Source organism: Galeopterus variegatus, unplaced genomic scaffold, assembly GCF_000696425.1.
Source record: "Galeopterus variegatus unplaced genomic scaffold, G_variegatus-3.0.2 Scaffold1965, whole genome shotgun sequence".
Lineage (NCBI taxonomy): Eukaryota > Metazoa > Chordata > Mammalia > Dermoptera > Cynocephalidae > Galeopterus > Galeopterus variegatus.
In genome coordinates, this window is record NW_007728076.1 from 11,810 (window position 1) to 25,472 (window position 13,663).

Here is a 13,663-nt window from a genome sequence, read left to right on the forward strand (position 1 = left end):
CGCGCCTCGCTCAGCCAGTGAGCGGGAACTGGTCTGTATGTGGGATCCGAACCCTCGGGCGGGAGCGCAGCCGTGCTTCCCACGCGGCGCACTATCCAGTGTGCCACCGGGCCGGCCCGATTACCGGTCATCTTTAAAAAAAAAAAAAGGGAAGGATGGAAAGGGTTAGGGAGCTAAAAGAATTTAAAGGGGACATTGCCACAATGAAATTGCTAAGAAGCATCCTACCGATAGAAGGTAAATTAGTGCCAGGAGAAATCTTCCCATAATGTTACACTCTTTGGGGGCAGCTGCTGCCAATCCTGTAGCAAATACTAGAACAGATAGTAAAATAGTAGCTCTTCTGCGAGGGATGTGAAGCAGGCCAGCAAGAATGAGAGGATAATCACCGGGGCCTTTTCTGGGGTGAGTAATATAAGGGCTGAATAAGATGTTGTCGGAGTTCACAGCCTATAAGAACTGAATTATGGAAATCTAAAAGGACTTGCTCAGCTTGTGTAGTAGGGAGGACACAGTGACCGGAGAGAGTATACGAGTTGTCCTTTCCCTGTGCCCCCAATTGTTGGAGGTGTTGTATTTCTTGGAGTGTGTATTGGGATAAGGGCGTAGGGGCCATGAGAAGGACATGAGTGGGAGAGGAAGAGTGGGGACCTGGTGACTGAGCAGCCTGTTTTGTGGTTACATCCGCCAGTTTGTTTCCCTGGGCTGTGGGGTCATTGCAGGTTTGGTGTCCTCTGCAGTGTATAACCCCAACCTCTGGGAGTTGTGCAGCCTCAATAGCTTGTGTTAGATTTACTATGGCATACCCTGCCTGGGGAGCGGGCGTGGAGGTGGCACTCCCATCTATGAACCGTGTAATGGGATGTGGGGAGATGTGTGCAAAGGGATTGAGAAAGAGGTCTAAAGCCTCCATGCAATTGTGTTCTAAGAGTCATGAGTGTTTTGGGATGAGAGTGGCTGGATTTTAAGGGAGGACAAGGTTTATAGGAGAACTGGGAGTTTTCAATGAAAGTAAGGTGAATAAGTTGTAGGCAGGAAAGGGAGAGAATTGACTTGGCCTTATGGCTGAGAGGGTCTTGACTGTTGTTTAAGAGTTAGTTTAGAGCTTTTTTATGCTTAAAGGGCAGCTGCCGCCAAGGCCCATAAACAGGGGCTCATTCTCGAGATGTGTTGTCCAGTTATTTAGAGAGGTATGTAATCAGGGAGAAAATATCTCCTGCCTTTTTGTCCCAAAACCCTGACTGCCAATCCTTGGGTTTTGGTGATGTATAGGATAAAAGGATGAGATAGGTTTGGGAGAGAGATAGAGCTGCTGGGGCTGTGAGGAGAGTGGCTTTTAATCACTGGAAGGGAAAATGAATGGGCTTTGTGGGAAATCTTTTTTGATCACTTATTATAGAAAGTGTCTTGTGCTGTTTTTCATCAGATAGCAAAAATGAAGATAATTGATAATATCCAGTGTTGATATAAGTGCTTGAAAATAGATGCTCTGTATAAAGTTAGTAGGAGTTAAAATTAATACTTATGGGAGAATATTTTGCAGGATTTCTCCTATGTAAGTCCTTATACATATGCACAAGAATATATGAGAGAGATGTTTATTTACTTGCTGTAGAAAAAAAGGTAGAAACAATCTAAATGTCTACCAAACAGGGTAATCGTTAAATTTTGGTAAAGCTTGTGATATACCATGCAGTTATTTAACAAAATGAGGTGGGTTTCCAGATTCTAAAGGATTTGATTCTTTAAAATTAAGAATTTATGTTTAATTAAAACTATTTCAGCTGGCTGGTTAGCTCAGTTGGTTAGAGAGTGGCCTTGTAACACCAAGGTCAAGGTTTCAGTTACTAGTACCTCCAACCACCAAAAACATTTCAAATAAAGTTTAGAAAAACAAGTTATAGGGCCGGCCCATGACTCACCTGGGCGAGTTTGGTGCTGATAACACCAAGGCCATGGGTTCGGATCTCTATATAGGGATAGCCAGTTAGCTCACTGGGTGAGCGTGGTGTTGACAACACCAAGTCAAGGGTTAAGATCCCCTTACCGGTCATCTTTGAAAAAGAAAAAGAAAAACAAGTTATAGACTGGGAGAAGATAGTTGCAATGTCTACCACTGACAAACTTTTTTTTTTTTTTTTTGGTGGCTGGCTGGTAATGTCTACAACTAACAGGAGATTTCAGAGCTAGAACAGCAGTTTTCAAAGTGTAGTCTTTGGGGGCCGGCCTGTGGCTCACTCGGGAGAGTGCGGTGCTGATAACACCAAGGCCACGGGTTCGGATCCCATATAGGGATGGCCGGTTTGCTCACTGGGTGAGTGTGGTGCTGACAACACCAAGTCAAGGGTTAAGATCCCCTTACCAGTCATCTTTTAAAAAAAAAAAAAACAAAAAACCAAAGTGTAGTCTTTGGACACCTGGAGTCTCCAAGAACTTTCAGGAGTGTCTGCAAAATCAAAACTATTTTTATAATAATACAGAAACTTCATTTGCCTTTTTCATGTGTTGACTTTCGCCCTCATTATACAAAATTGATGCCTGATTTTCTGGCTTGGGCAATTGAATGGGTAGTGGTAGCCCACTAGAAAACATAGGAAGAATAGCCTAAGGGGAAGGGAAGAATCTGATTTCGAATGTGTTGATTTTGAGATGCCTATGGGACATCCACATGGAGTCAGTACATTGACGTATAAGGATCTAGAGCTCAGCAGGAGTATGGAAAGATGGGTAGTAATTATACTGCTTCTTTACATACACACTAGTTATCCTAAGTTAAATCCTCCTGATATTCTCTCTTTGCCCAAGGATACACATCTGTGTATCCTTGGGCAAGTTAAAAAACCTCCCTGTTCCTCAATTTTCTCTTCTTTAAAATGAGAATACAGCTGATTAGAGCATAGTGTTGCAACACCAAGGTCAAGGGTTTGGATCCCCTTTCTGGCCAGCTGCCAAAATGTAAATAAATAAATAAATATAAAATGAAGATAAATCTGATGGCCATTCCTACTGCGCTGACATTTGTCACTGTGCTGGGCTCCTCCTGCCATTGTGAAGGAAATACCAGGCTTCCTACAGCAAAGCCAGAGCTCCAGGCCTGGCAGTGACACCATCTGGAGGAGCTCTTCAAAGAAGTGTGGCATCAGCTGACACTTCAGGTGCTTGATTTTGTGCAGGACCCATGCTTTGCCCAAGGAGATGGTCTCATTAAGCTTTATGAAAACTTCGTCATGACTTTGAACACAGGGTGAATCCTTTGTCCCTGGTAGAAATCATTCTTCATGTAGTTACATGACTGATCCTAATGTAGCTCTTACTTTTTTGAAAAGGACTCATGAGAAGATGAAAACTAGTGATGAGGCAGTGATCCTGTGTGAAACAGCAATTGGAGCTCTAAAATTAAACACTGTGGACCTGCAGGTTACAAAGGAAACAATTGAAGATGTTGAAGAAATGCTCAAAAACCTCCCCAGTGTGACATCAGTTTGCAGTAGTTTCTATGATATCTCCAGTAAATACTATCAAACAAAGGGAAAACATGCGTCCTACCTACCACATAGGTGCTCTGCAGTTTCTGGGCTGTGTTGACATCAAGGATCTACCACTGTCTGAGGAGGAGAAAGCTTTCATGTTGGGACTAGCAGGACTTCTTGGCGAGAGGGTGTTTAACTTTGGTGAACTCCTCATGCACCCTGTGCTGGAATTGCTGAGGAGCACTGACTGGCAGTGGCTGATTGACGCTCTCTATGACTTCAACAGTGGCAATGTAGAGAGATTCCAGACTCTGAAGACCGCCTGGGGCTGACAACCTGATTTAGCAGCCAACAAAGGCCCAGCTTTTGAGGGAAATTCAGTTGTTGTGCCTCATGCAGATGACTTTCATACGACCTGCCAATCACAGACAACTCATTTTTGAAGAAATTGCCAAAAGTGCTAAAATCACAGTAAACAAGGTGGAGTTGCTGGTGATTAAGGCTCTCTCGATGGGGCTGGTGAAAGGCAGTATGGACGAGGTGGATAAGTGAGTTCACATAACCTGAGTGCAGCCCTGAGTTTTGGATTTGCAGCAAATCAAGGGAATGAAGAACCACCTGGAATTCTGGTGCACTGATGTGAAGAGCTCGGAGATACCAGTGGAGCACGAGACCTATGACATCCTCAGCTAGGGTCCCCTGATGCCCCCCCCTTATGTCCCCCTGCCTCACCCAGGCAATTCTGTGGCTGATGAAACTGGCAGCTAAGATCTACATTGAATTGGGGTAGGGTTGGGGTCTGTCTGGAGTAGGGATTGAAAAACAGATGACTGCCATTGATAGGGGGCCAGACCACAGGGACAGGGCTCCTTCATGGCTGTCTCCTGTAGCCTGCATGGGCAGGAGGTCTCTGAGTCTCAGGTGATGAGGAAGGACAAGAATGTGAGGGAAAGAGTGGCCCTCAAGTCTGGAGGACATGTGCTCCGAGGGTGACCTTCATCTGCATCCACCTGTGTGAACACCTTTTCCAATGTGGCTTGAGAATGTTCCTATAATAAACTTTTGCTTTTAAAAAAATGAGGATAATGAGCCTTTATTATAGGATTGCTATGAGGATTAAGGGACTTAATATGTGTTAAGTGCTGCTAAGAATAGTGCATGGTATAGTGTATGTAGCAAGCACTCAATAAATATTAGCTGTTTCATAATTATGGTACCAGTACTTTCTTTTTGTAGCACTTATCACAATTGTTAGCATATAATTACCAGGTTATAATCTCCATGAGAGTTTGGGTCTAGATCCCTGAAGCTTCCCAAGTACTAGTACATAGTAGATGCTCAACAAATACTTAGTGAATTAATAAATGTATCTCCCAGGGTGGTGGTTGTACTGATGTAATTTCCTTTCCATCTCAAAGCTGCCCTTGATTGAACGCAGATCAACAGGTTGGAGAAGTGAGTTCACTGTGCTTTGTTCTCTGCTTTATACAGTGTTGTGTCCCCCACAGTCCCTATGATGGTGCACATACACAAAGGGATTAGTAAGCATTTAGGGGTTAGTTGATTAAATTATGTGGATTGATCCTCATCTCCTACCCCAAGTTTGCCTGTTGTAAGATATAAAGCAATGAGAAAAATTAGAGAAGCAACTCAAGTTTCAGAAGTCAAAACTTCACTTATTTTGTTTGAAATATAGTCTAGCATTGATAGGAACTTGCCTGGTTTTGTCCACTAGTGGCCTAAAAAAATCAAATATGTCAAGAATGTAATGGCTGTAACTGACTACATTATCTTGAGTGTTATAGATATTGAATTCCATGCATGCTTCATATTATAAATTAATAGCTTTTAGAATAACCAAAAAGTGTTTGTATTTTTAATTTTGTGCTTTGCAAATTGATGAGTAAATATTCACTATTTCCTTCTTTGTTGTAGCAAATCATAACTATATCAGAGCATTAATAACTCACTAATTGTGTGGTGTTTTAGTCCGTTTTGTGTTGCTATTACAAATACCTGAGACTGGGTAACTTATAAAGAAGAGAGGTTTATTTGACTTACGATTCTGGGACAGCTGCATCTGGCATGGGCCTCAGGTTGCTTCTACTCATGGTGGAAAGAGGCAGGCAGCCAGCGGGTACAAGCAGATCACATGGCGACAGGAAGCAAGAGAGGAAGCAAGAGAGAGAGAAGGTGCCAGGGTCTTTTTAAGTAACGAGCTCTAGCGGGAATTAATAGAGCAAGAACTCACTCATTAATCCCCCCTCCCCCAGGGAGAGCATTAATCCATTCATGAAGGATCCGCCCCCATGACTCAATCAGTTTCCAACACTGCCACATTGGAGATCAAATTTCCACATGAGTTTTGGAGGGGACAACACATCCAAACTCCATCATGTGGCTTTGGGCAAATTATATCTCTCTGGAAGTAAGTTTCCTCATTGACAAAATTAAGAGATTGAATTCTAAGGTCTCTACCAATTCTAACATCTTTTTTTTTTTTTTTCCTATTTCATTTGATGCATCAGACTACAAAAATTGATTACATTTCTTTTATTCAGTTTTCCCTTTCTTCACAGGGAAAAAAATAAGACAATCTTTCATAAATCTGGAGGTAAACTTTTTTTTTTTAAATTGTGCATATATTACTACAGGGGACTTTTCCTTGAAAATAAAATACTGAATGGGGCCGGCCCATGGCTCACTCGGGAGAGTGTGGTGCTGATAACACCAAGGCCATGGGTTCGGATCCCATATAGGGATGGCCAGTTAGCGCACTGGGTGAGCGTGGTGCTGACAACGCCAGTCAAGGTTTAAGATCCCCTTACGGTCATCTTTTAAAAAGAAAAAAAAAAAAAAGAAAAGAAAATACTGAAAATATACTTTTTTTTCCTATTTGGCCATTAGGATGTCACTCAACGTCCAAAAAGTGGAAGAAACTGGATGTACACTATCAAGCTCTTGCTTGGTCCTCCAGGGCCCACCCAGTCCCACTGTCTGAATCTGTGGTTTGTTTAGTCGTGTACCGGTATGTGTGTGTTGGCGCTTTGCCCTGTATACCCCAAAATCTCCTCAGCCATCCACAAAACGTGTTGTCCAGATGTCTTAATTTCATCGTTTAAGTCAACATATGGTTTTTGTGCATTTCGCTTACTACATATCAGGATTAATACAATCCATGGCAGAATTCCCACTCCTTCAAGACCTAGCTAAACGCCACCTCCTCAGTGTAGCCTTATTCACCTTTCTTCCTAACCCAGAGCACTGTAGAAAAATCTTTGTCAAAGTATTTTTTTTTTTTTTTTTAAAGATGACCGGTAAGGGGATCTTAACCCTTGACTTGGTGTTGTCAGCACCACGCTCAGCCAGTGAGCAAACCGGCCATCCCTATGTGGGATCCGAACCCGGGGCCTTGGTGTTATCAGCACAGCACTCTACCGAGTGAGCCATGGGCCGGCCCTGTCAAAGTATTTTTGTATTGTGTTTGTTTACAAACCTGTCTCCCCAAATTCTGTAAAAGTCTCCTTCAGAATAAAAGAAATGCACATTAAACTACAAAAAGATGCCATTTTAACTTACAAGATTGGTAAATATCCACAATTTTGATATGTATTTGGCTTAGGGTAACAGGAATTCTCATACATTGTTGGTGTATACACTGGTTTATGCTTACTGAAAGACAATTTGGCAATATCTGTCAAAATTTTAAATGCAGCCATTCTTCTTCTAGACATTTTCCCTAAAAATGTGTGGTACTTGGAACATATGCACAAATATCCATGTAAGGAGATATTTCCTGCACAATTATTTGTGGTAACAAAAGGCTGGAAGTGACTTAAATGACCATTAATGGGAGACTGGTCAAATGGTATATCTTACAGTGAATTACTATGCAGCTATTAAAGAAGTACATTTATAGGTATTGATATAAAAGTATATGCAATATATATACTATATATAATTATATATGTATATATAATATATATAATTATGTATGTATATATAATTTATCTATATAAATTACTAGCTGCAGAAAAGTGAGGGAAGCTATTGTAATCAATATTCATTGAGCACTCATTTAACCTTCATAAAAACTAGCAGAAGTAGGCACTTACCATGTTACACATGAGGAGACTGAGGTAGAGAGAAGTTAATAATTTGCACAAATTCTACAGTCAGTGATTGGAAGAATTGACTTCAAGGCCTTTGGTCTGGATCATTACACTATGTTTATGTAGTAGTGTAGGGGATATATATGTACTATGTATGCCATATATATCTGGATTCATAACAGCCTGGTAACAACTGGCAAGAGAATTGGGGGCTGATGGATCAAGGGTGGAAGGGAGAGTTTCTCCCATTCTATACCAGAGGTTCTCAACCTTGGTTGCACAATAGAATTACCTGGGAAACTTTAAAAATCTCTGGGAATTAGGCCCAGGCACTCATATTTTTTCAAAACTTCTCAGGTGATTCTAATGTGAAGAAAGAAATCAAGCTTCCCTGCTGATTCTAAGCTGGTGTTAAGAACCACTTTCTATACTCTTTTGCACCATTTGATTTTTTTTTTTAAACAAAAGCAAGTGTTACTTTATTTTTTATTTTTTTCTGAGCTCATGTGCAGTTTAATTGTGGGGAAACTTAGGGAGGACGAGGCATCAACAGCAGCATTTTTACCAAGTTAGTGTATAAATGAAACAGGATCCAGACATGGTTCCCTACACCGACAATTACAGTAAATTTCAAAATCCAAGCAACAATTTGAATTGTTTCTTGAAAAACGAACATATACACAGAGTCGGTGCCAAGTGAGGTCAGCAGGATCGGAGAGTCGGGCTGCACGGTCTGCAGGCCCCACATCATGGGTGCAGTCCAGGGCACCAAGGCCAGGGGCATGGGCTGTGATGTGTGCTCTGGGGTTCTCACTCCTCTCTCTTCAGGGACTGGCCCTCCCTGTGACCTCCAGAGCAGGGGGCAGGAGCTGGACCTGGCTGAGAAGGGGTTCTGGCCAGCTGGCCTAGACAACCACCTGGCAATGAACACAGAATAAATGCAGCATGCCTAGGCCCGGGCAGGCGGCAAGTGTTACTTTAGAAAGAATTTCACGGGCCGGCCCGTGGCTCACTTGGGAGAGTGCGGTGCTGATAACACCAAGGCCACGGGTTCGGATCCTATGTATGGGATGGCCGGTTTGCTCACTGGCTGAGCATGGTGTGGACAAAACCAAGTCAAGGGTTAAGATCCCATTACCGGTGGTCATCTTTTTTTAAAAAAAAAGAAAAAGAAAGAAAGAATTTCACAAAACAGCACCGTGGGCTGGCGGGTTAGCTCAGATGGTTAGAGCACAGTGTTGTAACACCAAAGTCAAGTATTTGGATACCCACACCCGGCCAGTCGCCAAAAAAAAAGGAGCATTGTTTCTTGTGATGGAAAATGTAGTTTTCCGGTTTATACAATCCTTTATTGTGCTCAAATGACCTAACTTTAGGGCTTTTATTGGTGGCTGGCCAGTGTGGGGATTGGAACCAGTCACCTTGGTTTTATAACACTGCGTTCTAACCATCTGAGCTAACCCGCCAACCCTGATGTTAAAAGTTGAATTATTAGACTGGTTAATTTAGCAAATATAAAACATGCAGGTTTGGGCCCCAAATCCTTAATATACATACAATTGACAAATTACCCATGACCTGATATAATCTAAGTTGAGCTCATTCCATTTCCTTATAATAATATGAAAAGCATTCAGGCCTAACATATGTCCCTGATGTAAATATAGATTTGTCAGCTGTATCTGTTTCTTGTTAAAATGTTGTTCAACAGGGGCCTGCCCGTGGCTCACTCGGTAGAGTGCGGTGCTGATAACACCAAGGCCATGGGTTCAGATCCCATATAGGGATGGCCGGTTTGCTCACTGGGTGAGCATGGTGCTGACAACACCAAGTCAAGGGTTAAGATCCCCTTACCGGTCATCTTTAAAAAAAAAAAAAAATGTTGAACAACAAAATTATTTAAATATATTTTACTTTTATGCTATGGACGTATACATCCCTCCCTACTTTATCATATCACCCCTTCATGAAGACATCTTTTTTTTTTTTTTTTAAAAGATGACCGGTAAGGGGATCTTAACCCTTGACTTGGTGTTGTCAGCACCATGCTCACCCAGTGAGCAAACCGGCCATCCCTATATGGGATCCGAACCCCTGGCCTTGGTGTTATCAGCATCGCACTCTCCCGAGTGAGCCACAGGCCAGCCCCATGAAGACATCTTTTGATCTCCTGGTACAAAAGAGCTGATCATCCATAATTCTAAGAGAAGTTAGTAATTTGAGGGCTGGCCACTTAGCTCACTTGGTTATAGTGGGGTGCTGATAACACCGAGGTCAGGGATCTCCTTACCACCCAGTTGCCAAAAAAAAAAAAAGTTAGCAATTTACATAGAAAACACCTTAAGAAATGATTTTAATTTTTTAATGAGTTACAATTTTGTTCTTGTTTTTGACATTAGAATAGCTAACGATGGGCTTTCTCCCCAAATCAGCCAGATGCCAAAAAAATTAAAGATAAATAAAACAAAGATGGGCTTTCCAGAAAACTTCAGTGAAGGTTTTACTAGGGGTAAAAAACAGAAGAAAAGTTCATGCCAGGTCAATTAATAGGGCGTAGGCTAATAAACTGATAAGATTGGGGATGAGAAGGAACAACAGAAGCACGAATGCATTTTTGGCAGACTTGAGTAGGAGCAGCGGGATGATGGCCTGAAGGTGGAAGGGTAATGCTAAATATGACCGCTGGCAAGCGGGTGATCAAAGGCTCACTTACACTGCCAAAGACCTATGTGTAGTCCCTCCACTCCACAGCAGGTTTCTTTTCGACCATTAAATTGGCATTCTGTGTCATATCCTTCTCCCCTTGGGGAAAAAATGTCAAGGCATTCACCACCCCCAACCCCTTCATTCTTTAGAATGATGATGTTTACACTTGAGAAGTGCTTTAAAATAATTTTTATTAGTTTTTATTTTTTTTTAAAAAGATGACCGGTAAGGGGATCTTAACCCTCGACCTGGTGTTGTCAGCACCACGCTCAGCCAGTGAGCGAACCGGCCATCCCTATATGGGATCCGAACCCGCGGCCCTGGTGTTATCAGCACCGCACTCTACCGAGTGAGCCACAGGCCGGCCCTGTGAGTACAGTCTTGAGTGTAATCATGGTTTCATGACCTTTGGTTTTAACCAAATGAAGATGAAGTCTTAAGTATAGCATTGCAGCTTTTATTTATCCATGAGTGGATTACTTAATATTTGTTCTCATTTTTACAGATTAAAAAAACCCTTTTAGCAAAAGGCTCCCATTTGCCTTTCACAATGAACACAGAATAAATGCAGCATGCCTAGGCCCGGGCAGGTGGCAAGTGTTACTTTAGAAAGAATTTCATGGGCCGGCCTGTGGCTCACTTGGGAGAGTGCGGTGCTGATAACACCAAGGCCACGGGTTTAAAAACTAGCATTAACAATATGCAATGCAAATTTAGCACAGAATACTTACATAACCCATTTATTTTATATATCACTAGAGCATTTAAACATTTATTCAGTTATTAGCACCTGGACTTTATTTCAATTTCCCCCCGACTAATAGTTAATGACTATACTTGAATACTATGTATCCCATATGCCAGACGCTATTTTAGGCACTTTATACATCATCTCATTTTAAGCTTTCCTTTGGCTTCACACTTCTATTCCCCTCCTCTAACTGCCTTTTTTCCTTCTTGTAGCTCATATTTTGCCTGTAATGCCTGCTCTTTTCCTCTTGTCTCTATTATTTACTTTGCTCCCATTTTTCTGTTTTACCACTGTGTCCTTGGAAACTTCCTTTTTTTTTTCTGTGACACCCCCCCGCCCCAATCCTTTTTCTCTTTGCCATCTTAATTTTTTTTTTTTTTTTTTTTTTTGATGGCTGGCTAGTATGGGGATCCAACCCTGGTGTTATCCACAGCACACTCTCCCAATTATGCATGTTCATCAACGTGTATATTGATGAATGTGAAGAAAATTCAGAAGAAACTCACGAATAGGTTTTCTTAAAATACTTTTATATTCCAATCACTACCAACAATCTATGAGTTTTTGGCACTTCACATTTTTTATTCAAACTTTTAGCTATTCTGGTGGGTGTGTGGTGGTAGCTCATTCAGTTTTATTTATTTATTTTTTATTTTTATTTTTTTTAAAAGATGACTGGTAAGGGGATCTCAACCCTTGGCTTGGTGTTGTCAGCACCACGCTCAGCCAGTGAGCCAACCGGCCATCCCTATATAGGATCCGAGCCCGTGGCCTTGGTGTTATCAGCACCGCACTCTACTGAGTGAGCCACGGGCTGGCCTGCTCATTCAGTTTTAGTTGACATTTCCCTGATCACTGATCATGCTGAGCATCTCCATGTGTTATGGGCCACTGATCTTCTTTGGTGAAGTATCTATTCAAATCCTTTGCCCATTTTAAAAAATGAGTTATCGGGCCGGCCCGGTGGCACACTGCTACAGTGCGCNTGTATGTTTTTGTTTTTTAGTTCATGTCTTTTGTTAACTCATCCACAATTACTTATCTTCTTGTTTGCTGAAGCAGTAAGTCAAACATTTGCCACGGCAACGTCCGTCACAGTGGCTGGCAATAAAATGTCCAGCACCACATTGGTCTGAAGGGCACTCGCGACAAAGGCGACTAACTCTGCCATTCTCATCCACCTTATAGTATTTCAAAACAGCCAGGTNGAGTTATCTTTTTATTATCGAATTGTAGGAAATCCTCGTATATCCTAGATAGCAGAGCTTTATTTGATGTATGTTTTTGTTTTTTAGTTCATGTCTTTTGTTAACTCATCCACAATTACTTATCTTCTGGTTTGCTGAAGCAGTAAGTCAGACATTTGCCATGGCAACGTCCGTCACAGTGGCTGGCAATAAAATGTCCAGCACCACATTGGTCTGAAGGGCATTCCCGACAAAGGCGACTAACTCTGCCATTCTCATCCACCTTATAGTATTTCAAAACAGCCAGGTTAAACTTTTTCTTCTTACGCCCTTCTTCTTGGGAGTGGTGTAAGACTTCTTCCTTTTCTTAGCACCACCATGAAGTCTCAACACAAGATGAACAGTAGACCCCTTTTGAATGTGATAGTCAGACAAAGTACATCCATCTTCAGTTGCTGGCCAGCAAAGACCAGTCTCTGCTGATCAGGAGGATTCCCTCCTTATCCTGGATCTTGGCCTTTGCATTTTCTGTTGTATCCGAGGGTTCAGCCTTGAGAGTGATGGTCTTCCCTGTAAGGGTTTTTATGAAAATCTGCTTCTTGGTGGCTGTTCCACCACAGATGGCAGATTGGAAAAAGCTTGATGTATGTTTTATTAATTATATTTCTCCAGTGTGTGACTTGCCTCTTCATTTTCTTAACGGTGACTTTTTGCTTTGGCAGTTGGCCATATGGGATTGAACCCCGGTCCTTGGTGTTAACAGCACCGTGCTCTTACCAAGTGGCCAGCACCTTAATGGTGACTTTTAATGACCAAAAGTATTCAATTTTGATGAAGACTTCCTTATCAATTTTTCTTTTATGGTTATACTTTCTGTGTCCTAATGTTAAGAAGTCTTTTTGCCTATTCTCAATTCATAAAGATATTTTCACATGTTTTCCTTTAAAAGCTTTATGGGTTTTTTGTTTGTTTGTTTTGTTTTTGGCAGCTGGCTGGTACCCAGGGTCCGAATACTTGACTTTGCTGTTATAGCACCATGCTCTAACCGCCGGAACTAATTGGCCAGCCCTAAAAGCTTTATGGTTTTAGCTTTTATATGCAGGTTTATGATCCTTCTCAAAATAATTCTTGTGTATATTATGAGCCAGGGGCAAGAATTTACTTTTTCCATATGGATTTTCAGTATACTTTATTGAATTTACTTTCATTTACTCATTGGATTGCCATGGTGCCTTTTTGAAAATCAAAAGACCATATGAGTATGGGTGGTGTGCCTTTCTTTTTTTTTTTTTTTTTTAAAGATGACCAGTAAGGGGATCTTAACCCTTGACCTGGTATTGTCAGCAACACACTCTCCCAAGTGAGCCACCAGCCGGCCCATGCATTTCTTAATTATCTTTTTGTTATTGATTTTTCATTTTATCATGCTGTGGTCTG

General features: G+C 41.6%; 2 pseudogenes; one reads left to right on the top strand and one right to left on the bottom strand.

Moving 5' to 3' along the window:
- The window catches only part of LOC103596244, a 9,596-nt pseudogene extending 5,433 nt beyond the window's left edge, over nt 1-4,163 (top strand).
- An 8,199-nt stretch (nt 4,164-12,362) lies between these two features.
- Nucleotides 12,363-13,663, bottom strand: part of LOC103596245 — a 14,867-nt pseudogene continuing 13,566 nt past the window's right edge.